The sequence below is a fragment of the Scylla paramamosain genome, unplaced genomic scaffold, assembly GCF_035594125.1.
Source record: "Scylla paramamosain isolate STU-SP2022 unplaced genomic scaffold, ASM3559412v1 Contig12, whole genome shotgun sequence".
Classification (NCBI taxonomy): domain Eukaryota; kingdom Metazoa; phylum Arthropoda; class Malacostraca; order Decapoda; family Portunidae; genus Scylla; species Scylla paramamosain.
In genome coordinates this window covers 671,324-684,034 of record NW_026973677.1, presented here as the reverse complement: position 1 = coordinate 684,034, position 12,711 = coordinate 671,324, and the positions used below count along the sequence as shown (strand labels likewise).

Below are 12,711 nucleotides of genomic sequence, written 5' to 3'. Positions count from 1 at the left end.
AGACAGACAGACAGATGGGCGGGGCTGTCCGGTGAGCCTCCCCATTCCTTCCACACACACACACACACACACACACGAGATAGATATTTGACTAAAAACGAGGAGAGAGAGAGATTGATTGATAGACTGATATAAAAATTATACATTACATAATATTATATATATATATATATATATATATATATATATATATATATATATATATATATATATATATATATATATATATATATATATATATATATATATTATATTCAGAATACAATATATATAATCACAATACAAAACTGGTAAATACAAACATGAAAATAGAAACTCATTTTTTTTTAAGTGTGTGTGTGTGTGTGTGTGTGTGTGTGTGTGTGTGTGTGCAGGAAGGGAAGTGGCAGGATCAGAGAGCAGACCACATTCCCCTTACATCAGCTCGTCCTGCTCAAGTTTTGCACTTTTCTGCGGGCGGTGTGAACTCGGGGAGAAGTTTTAAAGGTTCAAAGTTCCTGGATTATTAAAGTGAAGGAGGGAAGTGTGGAGCAGAGGCGGACTGTGGCTGGCCTGGCCTGGCCCTGGGTGGTCCTAGCAGACCCTGGCTGGCCCTGCCCTGGCCCTGGCTTGCCTCAGCCCCTCTAAGCCTGAATTTCTAAAGTATTAATTTCAAGGCGTCTTCAAAGAATTGAAGTATTTACAGGTGTTTTCGTTGTTTCAGGTGAGACAGGATCATTTTTTTATATGCATGTATGTATATTTGGCATTAAAATATCAAAAATAGATCTAAAAGTTCAAATATATATACCTTTAAAAATATTATATTTAAAAGAGCAATGTTTCATTAGTGATTAATTATATATACCTTTCATTAAGGTTTATCATAATTACGATTTCACAAAGTCCATACATCAATAATAATAATAATAATAATAACAGACTTACCCGGCGAACTAGTGCAGGTCAGGCTTGAACGAGCTGGTAATGGTGGTGGTGGTGGAGGTCTTCTCTTTTTCCTAATCATCTTTTTTTTCTTCTTTTGCTATCACTTTCTAACTCTTTACTATTTTCATTTCATTTGTCTTCCATCCCTTACTTTCCTTACTTACTTTTATCCTTACTTACTTTTTATCAATCTTTGTACTTTTTTTTATCACTACAATTAGTAGACAGTATTTTCAATTTTAATTTTTTGCTCTTTATTTGATTTGACTTTTTTTTTTACATACATTTTACTCATTCACTTCACTTTTTACACTCATTCACTTCTTTTTACATAATGTTTCTTTATTTTCTCTTATTATGACTTAATTTATTGTTTCTTACTTCACATGTATTCCTTTCTTATTATTTTCTCTTATTATGACTTAATTTATTGTTTCTTACTTCACATGTATTCCTTTCTTATTATTTTCTCTTATTATGACTTAATTTATTGTTTCTTACTTCACATGTATTCCTTTCTTATTAATCAAGCTTATCAACAATTCACTTAAACACCATTCAATTTTAAAAATTACTTTCCTTTTCTTACACTTATTCACTGTTTTACTTTATTCCTATGCTATTAGACTGGTAGTAGTAGTAGTAGTAGTGTTTTACTTTATTCCTATGCTATTAGACTGGTAGTAGTAGTAGTAGTAGTAGTGTTTTACTTTATTCCTATGCTATTAGAGTGGTAGCAGTAGTAGTAGTCAGTCAGTCTGTCAGTCAATCATTTATTCTTTCTCATAATATACAGTAAGCTGTACATCACAATGATGATGAGAGGAACATACATACGTACGTACTGAAGATGTGTGTTGAGTATGTGTGATGAGTACTCAACTTAATAGTAAATTAGTATAGCATATGCATATGGTTTTCGGTTATGATCCCGTTTCTTCCACACACACACACACACACACACACACACACACACACACATACTGATTACATTAAATTTTGACGTCAAAGCCTGCGCAAGTAGGAGCTGTACCTACCTTCCATATTCTCTTTCTCATGACGGCGGTCAAGGAACACCACACACACGTCAGCGGAGGGAAAGGAGGAAAAGAATAAAGAGAAGGAAGAAGACGAAGACGACATGGCGGCGGTGGTGGTGGTGATGGTTGTCGAGTAACACACAGCTTGCTTCCCTCCACCACCTCAGCCACACTTCACAGCTCCACCACACCTTCCTCACACACACAGCAGCCCAGTGTGGTAGTGTTCAAGTCACCGTCAAAGTAGCCTAACTCACAGCGTCAAGAGATAGAAGTGTTCAGCGGGGAGCCACAAAACACGCCACAGCAGAGAAATGCGCGCGCAAACTGGAGAGGAGTTTTGTGCTGTTGACTGTTCACATTTGTTGTCTTAGTTTAGCTAATAGAATAATAAGTACATTTTATTTATTTACAAGTGGAAGTAAAAGAACTGCTAAATATCCGGTATCTCAAGCCATACGCTCTTCACATGGAAGAAGCGGCAACACCGCGTGTTCGCGCGCAAACTGGATACGAGTCTTGTGCTGTTGACTGTTCACATTTATTGTCTTAGTTTAGCTAATAGAATAAGAAGTACTTTTTGTTTATTTACAAGCGGAAATAAAAGAACTGCTAAATACCCGGTATCTCAAGCCATACGCTCTTCACATGGAAGAAGCGGCAACACCGCGTGTTCCAACAATGTCGTGAGCTGATGTCTGGCCCACCTCCTCAACTCTCCATTTCAGCATATTTCCTCCCAGGCTTGTTTCTTCTGCTGTATATTAAGAGCCTGTCTTTTGGATACGAAAATAGATAAATAAGAACAAGTAAAATGTACTTATTTTTCGAAAAATAAAATCAAAGCTAGACTAGATTTTATTATGAATCATTACTTGTTTATAGTCTTCTAATAATAAATCAAATATCAAAACAATGCCAACTCCATTAATAGAAAAGAAAGAATAATGATATTGAGCCGAAGTTTTTTTTTCCCCCTCCTTTTCTCGGTATCTAGTCACTTTTCCTCCCCTTCATACTTTTCCTCTACCCTTCACCTTTCTTCCTTCTCCTACTGCTATATAACACGAGTCTAGAAACAGCTAGAAATCCTGAAATTTACGCTAAATATTGACGGGGAGAAACTGTTACCGTGGCAGAGACGGGGCGGGGCTGGGCTGGGCTGGGCGGGGCTCGGCAGGTTGGGCCCCAAGGTACTGTGGTGTTTATGTGTCTGCCTTCTGTGTATGTGTGTGTGTATGCGCGCGTTTAACTGGATAGCTGCTCTGTGTGTGTGTGTGTGTGTGTGTGTGTGAGGCAAAAAAAACGGAAGTATTGGTTTGATGGTTGATTACTCTTAGGTTATAGTTGAACGTTACATTGACGTCACGAAAGAAAAAAGAAAGAAATTGCAATGTAACGTTTTCTTCACTGAGGACGACACCTGCATCACAGCCACTGACGGTGACTCGCTGCACTCTTACAAGAAGTGAAGGAAAGGAAGCCTAACGATGCCTAACGATGCTTAACGAAGGGCCTGCATCACCATCTCCTGACTCTTCTCCACACATTCACATAAAAGTGGCCGCTTTGCCGCGCTGCCCAACGAGGAGTAGCTCTGCGTCACTACCCTACCGGCGGGGACACTTCCCAAAGCTGACTTAAAAAGCAAAGCCCTGGAAGCAAGGAAGGCGGTCAAGTTGAGCGCACGTAAGCCAGAGAACAGCCTCATCAGCTCACCAAAGTCAGTGTGGCAAGACGCACGGCAGCAAGTAGCAGATAGCCATCAGCCCCGTCCTCGCCTTCACAACGCCCACAAAACCAGTCATCAGCGTCATCAGGTATTAATTGTCAGTCGTCTCGCCCTAAGAAAAGTATCCACTCCCGCCCCTCCGAGGACCATGAAAGCTGCCCACCGAGCTGTCTGCCCGGGGCCGTCTTAAAGAGAAGGATTCTATCTGCTGAAGGGAAGGTAACTGAAGGGAAGGATGAGTTCTTACATAAAGACTGGCGCGTGTGTACCGGTGTGCAAGAACGGCAACAATAATAGCAGCAGCAGCAGGAGGAGGAAGAAGAGTCTTAGTAATTGACACTTGGAGACAATAATTCAGAAGGTGAAAATGGACTTAATACATAAACAATAAATCAGTTTGGCCTGTCCTTGTTTTTAGCTTTCTTTTTTATTATTATTTCAGAGAGAGAGAGAGAGAGAGAGAGAGAGAGAAACGGTAAAAAGAAACAAGAAATAGAAGCAAATGCATAATAAAATGACGACAAAGACGATAACAAAGAAAATATAAGTAAAAACAGAAGATGAACAACATGACAACGATAACGAACAAGAATCACTATACTCTACCTCCTCCCCTTACCACAAAAGAGACCGCTGAGCCATACACACACATGTTCAGTAACTAACCACGGCCACCCTCAACCAGATTCAGTCGCTCGAGCGTCACTCACGTCCACTGCTGACTCGCTGGCTCGCTGACTCTCTGCCCCATTGCTTCGCTCCTCATCCTTCTCGAATACACGAAGTGAAAGGCTAGCCAGGTACTCACATCCTCGTTCTCTGCTCTCCACCAGGGGACAAAAAGGCCTCTTACTATCCATGGGTTGTGATATGAAAGTGAAATTATAAGTACTGGTAGGCTTACAGATATACGAGTATTACTAAGCATATTTGTAACGCTGGCACACTTTTGAGGCTTTTTGCAATAAGATATATATATAATGTTGCTTTGGTCTCTTTTTCACCTCTCTTGTTCCTCTCTAAGATTTTGTTTTTCCATATTGTATTTTTATGTTCTTATTTACTTTTTATTGATAAGAGGGTATAGGAAAAATAAATAAATAAAAAGGCCCACTGAAGGTTCTAGTCCACAAAAAGTGCAGTCAAGAGAGCTGTCCAAAATTTGAGGACTAGTGTCATGAAACATTTCCTCTCGAAACAGTTCAGGTGATAAGCAGGAGGTAATACAGAAGCAGGCAGAGAGTGGTGCTTGTCTCACTTGTCTAAATACCGGCACAAGGACTTTTTTTGCTACATCTATTTCATATTTATCTATAATTTTTCATATTTCTTTTGAGACCAAAGGAATAATAGTTGTAATAACTCTCTCTCTGTGTGTGTGTGTGTGTGTGTGTGTGTGTGTGTGTGTGTCAGGAGTCGCGGAGCGGATGTAAAAAATTCGGTCATGTTTTCAACATATTAATCATATTCTGGAATTTTAATATATATACGAATTAAAAATACATCACTCGCTGCTGTGTTCTGCAGAGAGAGAGAGAGAGAGAGAGAGAGAGAGAGAGAGAGAGAGAGAGGCGGGGCGAGCGCAAAGGTACAACATAAAGCTGGTATTGTTCGTGGGCAGGGTAAAAACACTTGTTGGGCTTGTGATTAATTAAGCGTACGCGGTAGTAGGAGACAATGAGATGATGAATTTTGACCTGACTCTATTTGGTAATCCCGTGTGTGTGAAAGCCTCCCACACACACGGGAGAGGCACACTCCATCATGAGCAGCAGCGAGGAGGCGGCGGCGGAGGAAGGAGAATATCTGTAATTGAGGGCAATGACCCAGAACACCCAAGCTCATGCAATCTGATCTAGCTGAAATACCGGCTGTCCGTCTTTCATCTTGTCTTCTTTTAGGTTAAGATGTTACTGGCCTTTTCTTTTTTCTGCCTCCCCAACCTATTATATTAAAGTAGGGGTGTTTTGTTATTTTTTTCACCTGAAATTCCTAGACAAGTCACTTCACTCCATTAACATTATCTGATAAGTATGTGAAACCTCTAAGAATGTATTTCTTGTTTACTTCTTTTCACTTATCCAACTCCCTCATTCTTTATAGTGTCTCTTATTTCGGCATCAGTTATCCAGTTCACCCTCTTCACCGTTTAAAAATTCTACATATTGTTAAGTCTCTGAAATCTGCAAAGAATTTCTCTCCTCTCTTTCTCCACTTCTTTTCTCTCATCTGTATCCACTGTTCTCTTCTCATGTTAGATTTATTGCAGTCACTTCATTTCGCTAAATTTTTCTAATAAATGTCTGGAATCCAAGGATTTTCTCTCTCTCTCCACTTCTTCCCACTCGCAGGCTCATAAGCTCTAATGCTTATCTATCTCTCCTCGTGTGTTTTTGTTCTTATCCTTAAAATAATGCGCCTCCTTTACCTTCTTAACCTTCCAGCGGCGGATCGTTCATAATAATACCTAACTACATTCTTTCCCACTAACTTTCCCAGCCAAGACTGATTTTACTCTTCAAATCTGACTCAAATATTTTCTTCTCCCTTGCGGTTTAGTTTGGTCTCACAAAATTCATCCAGAAATATTACATACATTTTTTTTTTCAGAACCATTTTTATTCTGATTACAAACACTCATGCTCAGACAAAGAAAGATTATCTTTCTGTTCAACTTTTTTCTTTGAGGTCAGAATATTTCTACGTTAAGCTTCTCTAGCACTTTTCCCTATGTTAAAATTTTATTGCACTAACGACACTGGCTGGAACCTTCCGCTCATGCTAAAACGAAACAAACGTAAGTAAAATCTTCCCCTTCCCACTCTTATTTTTATACATCACAGACAACGCAGCATTTAAGTCCTGTTCACACAACAACTTCCCTCCTCACGAGTCTCTTTATCCTAATTAGTCAGCACATTAAAGGACTTAAGATAGATGAATAACACTAAAGACAGTAAGCACGGAGCGGTATGTTACTCAACTATTCACCATGACTGCACATTTAACTGAATACAAGTTTACTGTCCCTCCGCCACTGTTCTGTCTTGTTGCTTATGACAAAACAATGTAATATAGGAATACTTGGTTTTGTTCCCGCCTGTCTAAGCTGCAGGTAAGGTTATGAGTACTGTAACACCCACTCAGGGGCGTCACACAAGGGTATTTCTTCTTGGTATATTATTACGCCTCGTTATTGACACTCGTTCATTCTTGTGTGTGTTTACTTGTCCCATATGGTGAACGTGAGGGTGAACGTGAAGGTGAACGGTCCAACTGGAAAAGGACCCTTAATTCATCTCTATGCAATACAAAATTAATATAAGTAACATCACAAAGTCCACATGAAGACATTGGAGCAACACATTAATGAAATCACTATGAACACGTGTAAAAAAAAAAAAATAAATACATGATAAATAAATTACTAGATGATAAATAAACTACTAGCTAACAAGCTATGGTGACTATCCTTACGGTGTAAAGACTCTCCTGGGTCACAAATCTCACATGAATGTTTGATTACCTAACTATGACAATTTACGTTGAAATACCACAAAAACACAACATATATGTAACAGTTCTAGGTGTAAGGTAAAGTAAATACAACAGGAAAGAATAACAAGCAACAAATTACTACACATTCCTAATATATTCCTAAACCTATCACAAATGTAATAGAGGAACACTCACCAGTCTCTGGCGCTCACATGGAATAAATCCACAGGTTTCAATCCAACAAGGTGTGTGCGGCTGCTATACCACAGATAGACTGCCGGCTTGACCTCCCTCCCTGAGCTACCTTCCCTCGGTTTACCGCTCGAGGGATTCATACACGAATGAAACACTCATTAACACTCATTATTCCCAGGTAGTTATCATATGAAACGAGCAAATACTATGAAACAAACAAATATGAAACGAGCAATATACAGAAATAATTTGTATAGTGACCACCATCAAACACCATGTTACAAGTACACCATTGCTCTGTCTAGTCCCTCATCACCAAACACGAGGAACACTCTCTCATTTCCCGTCTGTCCCCAGTGCAGGTAAGGTTAACAGTATATATGTAATAGCAAAACTGTGTATTGGTGGGCAGGTTCGCACAATCAGTATTTAATAATGCTGTAGGAATAATAGATGCTTGCCACTCTGGTATTCTGCCCCTCCACCTTACTTTCCACACGTCCAAAGTAGCGATGGTGGTGGCAGCAATAATAAAAGCAAAGTTTTCAGTATGTAATTCTCTTCCTCTTTTTATTTATTCTCTCTCTCTCTCTCTCTCTCTCTCTCTCTCTCTAGGATCCTGGAAAGCAGAGCAACACATTTACACAAGTCAGCATGAACATCCTTATCTGAAGAGTAATTAATTACGGTGACAGAATTATCTGGCGCAGCTGGAGGTGCAGTGCCGTGCCAATGCTTCTTGCGGCAAATGTCTGCAACATAGGCCTATTCTGAATCACTTCCGCGCCGCACCACCACTACTTTCAAGAGGCTCTAGCTGAAGTGATTTTTTTCAAGAAATATACTTGGACCTACGTTTGTATATACATACACGAACTGCCGCTGTTGACTTCTTGCAGCGTCTTTTACATTCTTACGTTCTTGTTATGGTCGTAAGTTGTCCGCTGGCACCGAGTGAAAGTGAGCGGGAGCCAACCGTCTTGTACAAGCAGACAGGCGCTGAGAACCTGGCGCGTGGGAAGCTGTCATTGCACTAATGCCCGCACAGTGGCACCAGTTTCCGGTTTTGTCTGTTTTTTCTCCACTTAATACATGTCGACCTTATTACCGGAAAACTGCAATTTGGCGCGACTTAAGTGAACATTAGAGAGCATTTCCATAAAGTCCCTCCGGTAAGTATTCGTAATGGTGAGTAATGCTGCTGTTTACTTGTTCAGCGTCGGACCTCAGCCGCCTCTTCCCGCCGCGTCCTGCAGCCCGTAACGAGGCAACTTCTGCCCCGCGTCCTAACTTTTGGTACAAGACTCGCAGCTTTATGTCTGGACACACTTAGCGAAGAGAAGGAAAGAAGGAAGAATCTCAGCATTCATATTTATTTCAATGTAAACTTGCTTCCTCATGCGTGCCCATTGTAGTCACCCACACTACTTATGTATCTGCCTAAACTATGCACACTAAATTATACACTACGCCTGTACGAAACGAATTAATTTGGCAGCTGCACTTAACTCTGGCGGGGGATTCCTGAAATGCTGACGATGATGACTAGTGTGTATTTTTGACCTTTGAATATGGTTCGTAAATATAAGCGAAGCAGCTTCGTCCTCTTGTTTGTCAGTGAATCAGTGAGTGAAGCAGTCTTTCTCTCTCTCTCTCTCTCTCTCTCTCTCTCTCTCTCTCTTATACTGGTAATATCTGAATCAATTGGCTTCGGTAAAGACGATTACACAACACACAGCAACCATTAGTTCAAGAGAGAGAGAGAGAGAGAGAGAGAGAGAGAGAGGGAGAGATTATGTAGGTCCGAAGGAAGTAAAGAAAAAGAAAGGAATTGAAGGAAGTGTGTTGAGTGCAAGAGGGACTCAAAAGGAAGAGGAAATTAAAGAAAACGAGAGGCAGGAAAGGGATATCACGAGAGAGAGAGAGAGACTGTAGTAGACTATGGACAATTGGTGGCGGTGTAGCAGGTGATGTCACACGCTGCTGACGTCACCACTATATCAGACATCTCCTTCGACACGGCCCCAGATATTCAGTAATGATTCAATGGTACAAGAAGACGCCGCCGTGACAAGATCGCGGCGTGTTGGCTGATGAGAGATAGCCTCGTCTTGTGTAGCCTGTTGCCTTAGCAGTGAAGAGCGACATGTAGGGACGTGTTCCTTTATACACGGACGCAGTTTCAACGATGTACACCCACCTGCATCATCACCACCAACACCAACATTACTGCTACCACTATTACCTCCGCTGTTACAAACTCTCACACCGCAAACCTCACCAATTTTCACGTCATCATACAATTGACAAGGCATCTCATTTCAAAATACCTCACAAACACGACACAGAAGAACAAAAATTAAAGAAGAAAGTAAACATGTCAAATAAACCTATAGTGAAACAGAAGAGTAGAGTGTTGGAGTAGGAGGGGAATGCTAGAAAAGAGCATCAGATAATTGGAGCACGCAAGGAGGGAATGCAGGGACGGAAATAAATGAAGGACAGAGTGTTGGATTACGTGAGAGAAAAGGGTCGAGAAGAGAATGAGATGATTTGAACATGACAGGAGAAATGGAAGGACAGGAATAAAATTTAATGAAGGACAGTGCTGGATTGTGTGAGAGAAAGGAATAGAGAGGAAAAAGAGAGGATTAGACTTTGCTGGCATTGCTGGAAGAGGAATAAACATCGTATTTTTTGCCTCACATTCGATGATCAAGTTGTGTTTCAAGTTACCAAATATACTGAGATGTAGGAAGATGACGTGTGTTATCACTGACTTTGGGTGTGAGCTTATTTCGAATATAAATAAGCAAATAGGTAAGAAATAATAACAACATGAATAATGAAGTGTTTCATTTAGTATTGTTAGCGCCATCATTATGACACGAGGTACTTGTTAATATTAATTATATTACAGCATGTGACACCAACACCAGTAATCACAGCACATTACAGCTCAGTGTGTTTAGGTGCACTGAGTTGGTGTCGGTGCTAGACTCACACACACACACACACACACACACTTTCAAAATGGAATACGTGAAAGAAATATTAATTAGAAAACCCCAGATAATTTTGACAATAACATATGTAAAGCAGCTGAATATATGAAAATGCGTATCCAGTATGTTGACAATTTATTGCATGAAGCTGTCATTCCTGTCGTGCTTGTGTTGCAATCACCTCCTTCCTGTAGTAATGGAAAGTAAAGCGGGGGGAACACTCTGGAAGGCTGTCGTCCTTGTCCTACACTATTGCTATTAAGTCTTGCAGCATATCAGTAGTGTTTCATGAAGGCCCATCTTCAATAATGGCGACTATGAGCTTTGTCAGAACATTATCAATACAAAACAAGGGAACATGACTCACTTTATTGGTGTTAAGAAATCCCCTTCACTGCGCTGTCCACAGTGAAGAGGTCATCTATCTTGACGACACTTACTAGTCTCGCTACCAGTGCCTGTAAGTTTTAGCTAAGTTTACCCTAAATTTACTCTTATAATTGCCTTTATTATCCCCATATGACACCAACGAATATTTTTGCCAATTAGGTCAAGGTCTCAAACATCCACTGTCAAAATAGCATCCTTGTCCGACGCTTTGTTAAGATTTTATTTATGAAAAAACGACAGACACAGCATCCCAAATCCTTAGTAATAATGTAGGCGTATTAACTTTACCATTAACAAGGTCTAGCTGAAGTTATTGGGGGTTTCAAGGGTGTTTTCATGATTTTAGTAATAGTTTTGTAGGGCTTTGTGAAAATATTGGAGTTCTCAAGGATGTTTGCATGAATTTAGTGATAGTTAAACAAGCTCTTTAGGAAACTACGGTCTTCATAGATGTTTATAGTTTTATTGATAGTTTAACATGATGTAGTGAGTTACTAGGTGTTCGCGGATTTCATAACAGTTCCTTGTTCACGAGATGGATTGTGTTTGTCTGTGTACATCTTGTGGTTAGTTGCTGGACACTCTCTACCTAATCTATAAACAATAATGATGGGGCACTGTTAGGATGGCAATAATTAAAGTGTATAGCACATATTTTTTCATACAAACCACACACACACACACACACACACACACACGCACGCACAGACACACATGCGCGCGCGCGCGAAACAAAATTCAATGATATATGCAACTGTATGAATAAAAATGCAAATAATGAATGGAGTACCAAGTAAAAAATGCACACGCACATACATACAAACACAAAAAATACTATGAAATAAATAAATATATGAATAAAAATACTGATAATTAATTACCGCTAAATATAAACTCCAGGCTAATTAAGTGTGGATAACGAAATAAAAAAAATATTAATTAAATTATAAATAATAAAAATGTGTTAGTTGGAGAAATGCTGGTGATATTTCAAAGTAACACACAAAAATTAGAATTGTATTTTTTTCATAATCATTCTCTCTCTCTCTCTCTCTCTCTCTCTCTCTCTCTCTCTCTCTCTCTCTTTCATCACCTTATTTAGCATTGTATATTAACCTAAGCCAAGCGTAATAAGTTAAATCTCTCTCTCTCTCTCTCTCTCTCTCTCTCTCTCTCTCAAAAGTTTTCTTGTTAATAATGTGGAAATCTTGTTAGTGTGTCACTATCACCATAAAAACACCCTCAAAAATGAGTGTAACTTTAACTACGTAGAGCCTTTTGATTGGTGGAGGTGGTGCGGCGCAGAAGTGTTTCAGTAGGATGATTAGATGTGCCGAGTCGCCGCTGCCTCAAGAAAATGAACATCTAACAAATAATTCGTACGCTATTCATTGTTTGGACACTCGTGATACGTGATGACTTAGAAGTAGATAAGAGTATGTATTCTCTGTTCTCTTTTATAGTGTTGGGAGGTCACCATTTGCGTTGAATTGATATCTACTGGTGAATCTGGCAACGCGACGCTTCAACTTAGGGATTCGAGTCAGGGTGGATCCCGTTTGGTAAGATTTACTTTCCGTAGTCCAATAATGTATCATGTCCTTTGAATAGTGTGTAATCTTAACCCTACAATGCGGTTGAATGTTCTTTGTATGAGGTATAATCTCATCCTTGCTTCATACACACTACAACAATACACTTTGGTTGTGGATCAGGCACGTGGCACTTCAACACACATACACAACACACATACGTATTGGAGTAAGCGTAAGTAGGTATTTGAAACCAAGCTGATATACATCTTTCACATTCGTGTAATGCTATCATATCTCCATTGAAAACACGTGTAATCCTATCCTTACTGCATACATAGTACATTTATACAGTTTGGTGGTGAATCTGGCAACGTAATGCTAAAGTTGAG

General features: G+C 39.7%; 2 long non-coding RNA genes across 2 annotated transcripts; one reads left to right on the top strand and one right to left on the bottom strand.

Annotated features, from left to right (window-relative positions):
- Positions 1–1,911: 1,911 nt before the first annotated feature.
- LOC135097105 (uncharacterized) lies at positions 1,912–7,648 on the bottom strand. The gene is made up of 3 exons (XR_010265377.1): positions 7,393–7,648; positions 4,410–4,518; positions 1,912–2,739 (listed from the first exon to the last, which is right to left on the bottom strand). It is a non-coding gene; the product is annotated as an uncharacterized LOC135097105 (long non-coding RNA).
- Positions 7,649–7,676: 28 nt separating this feature from the next.
- Positions 7,677–8,789, top strand: LOC135097128 (uncharacterized). Its single transcript, XR_010265401.1, has 2 exons — positions 7,677–7,754; positions 8,008–8,789. It is a non-coding gene; the product is annotated as an uncharacterized LOC135097128 (long non-coding RNA).
- The last annotated feature ends 3,922 nt before the right edge of the window (positions 8,790–12,711 follow it).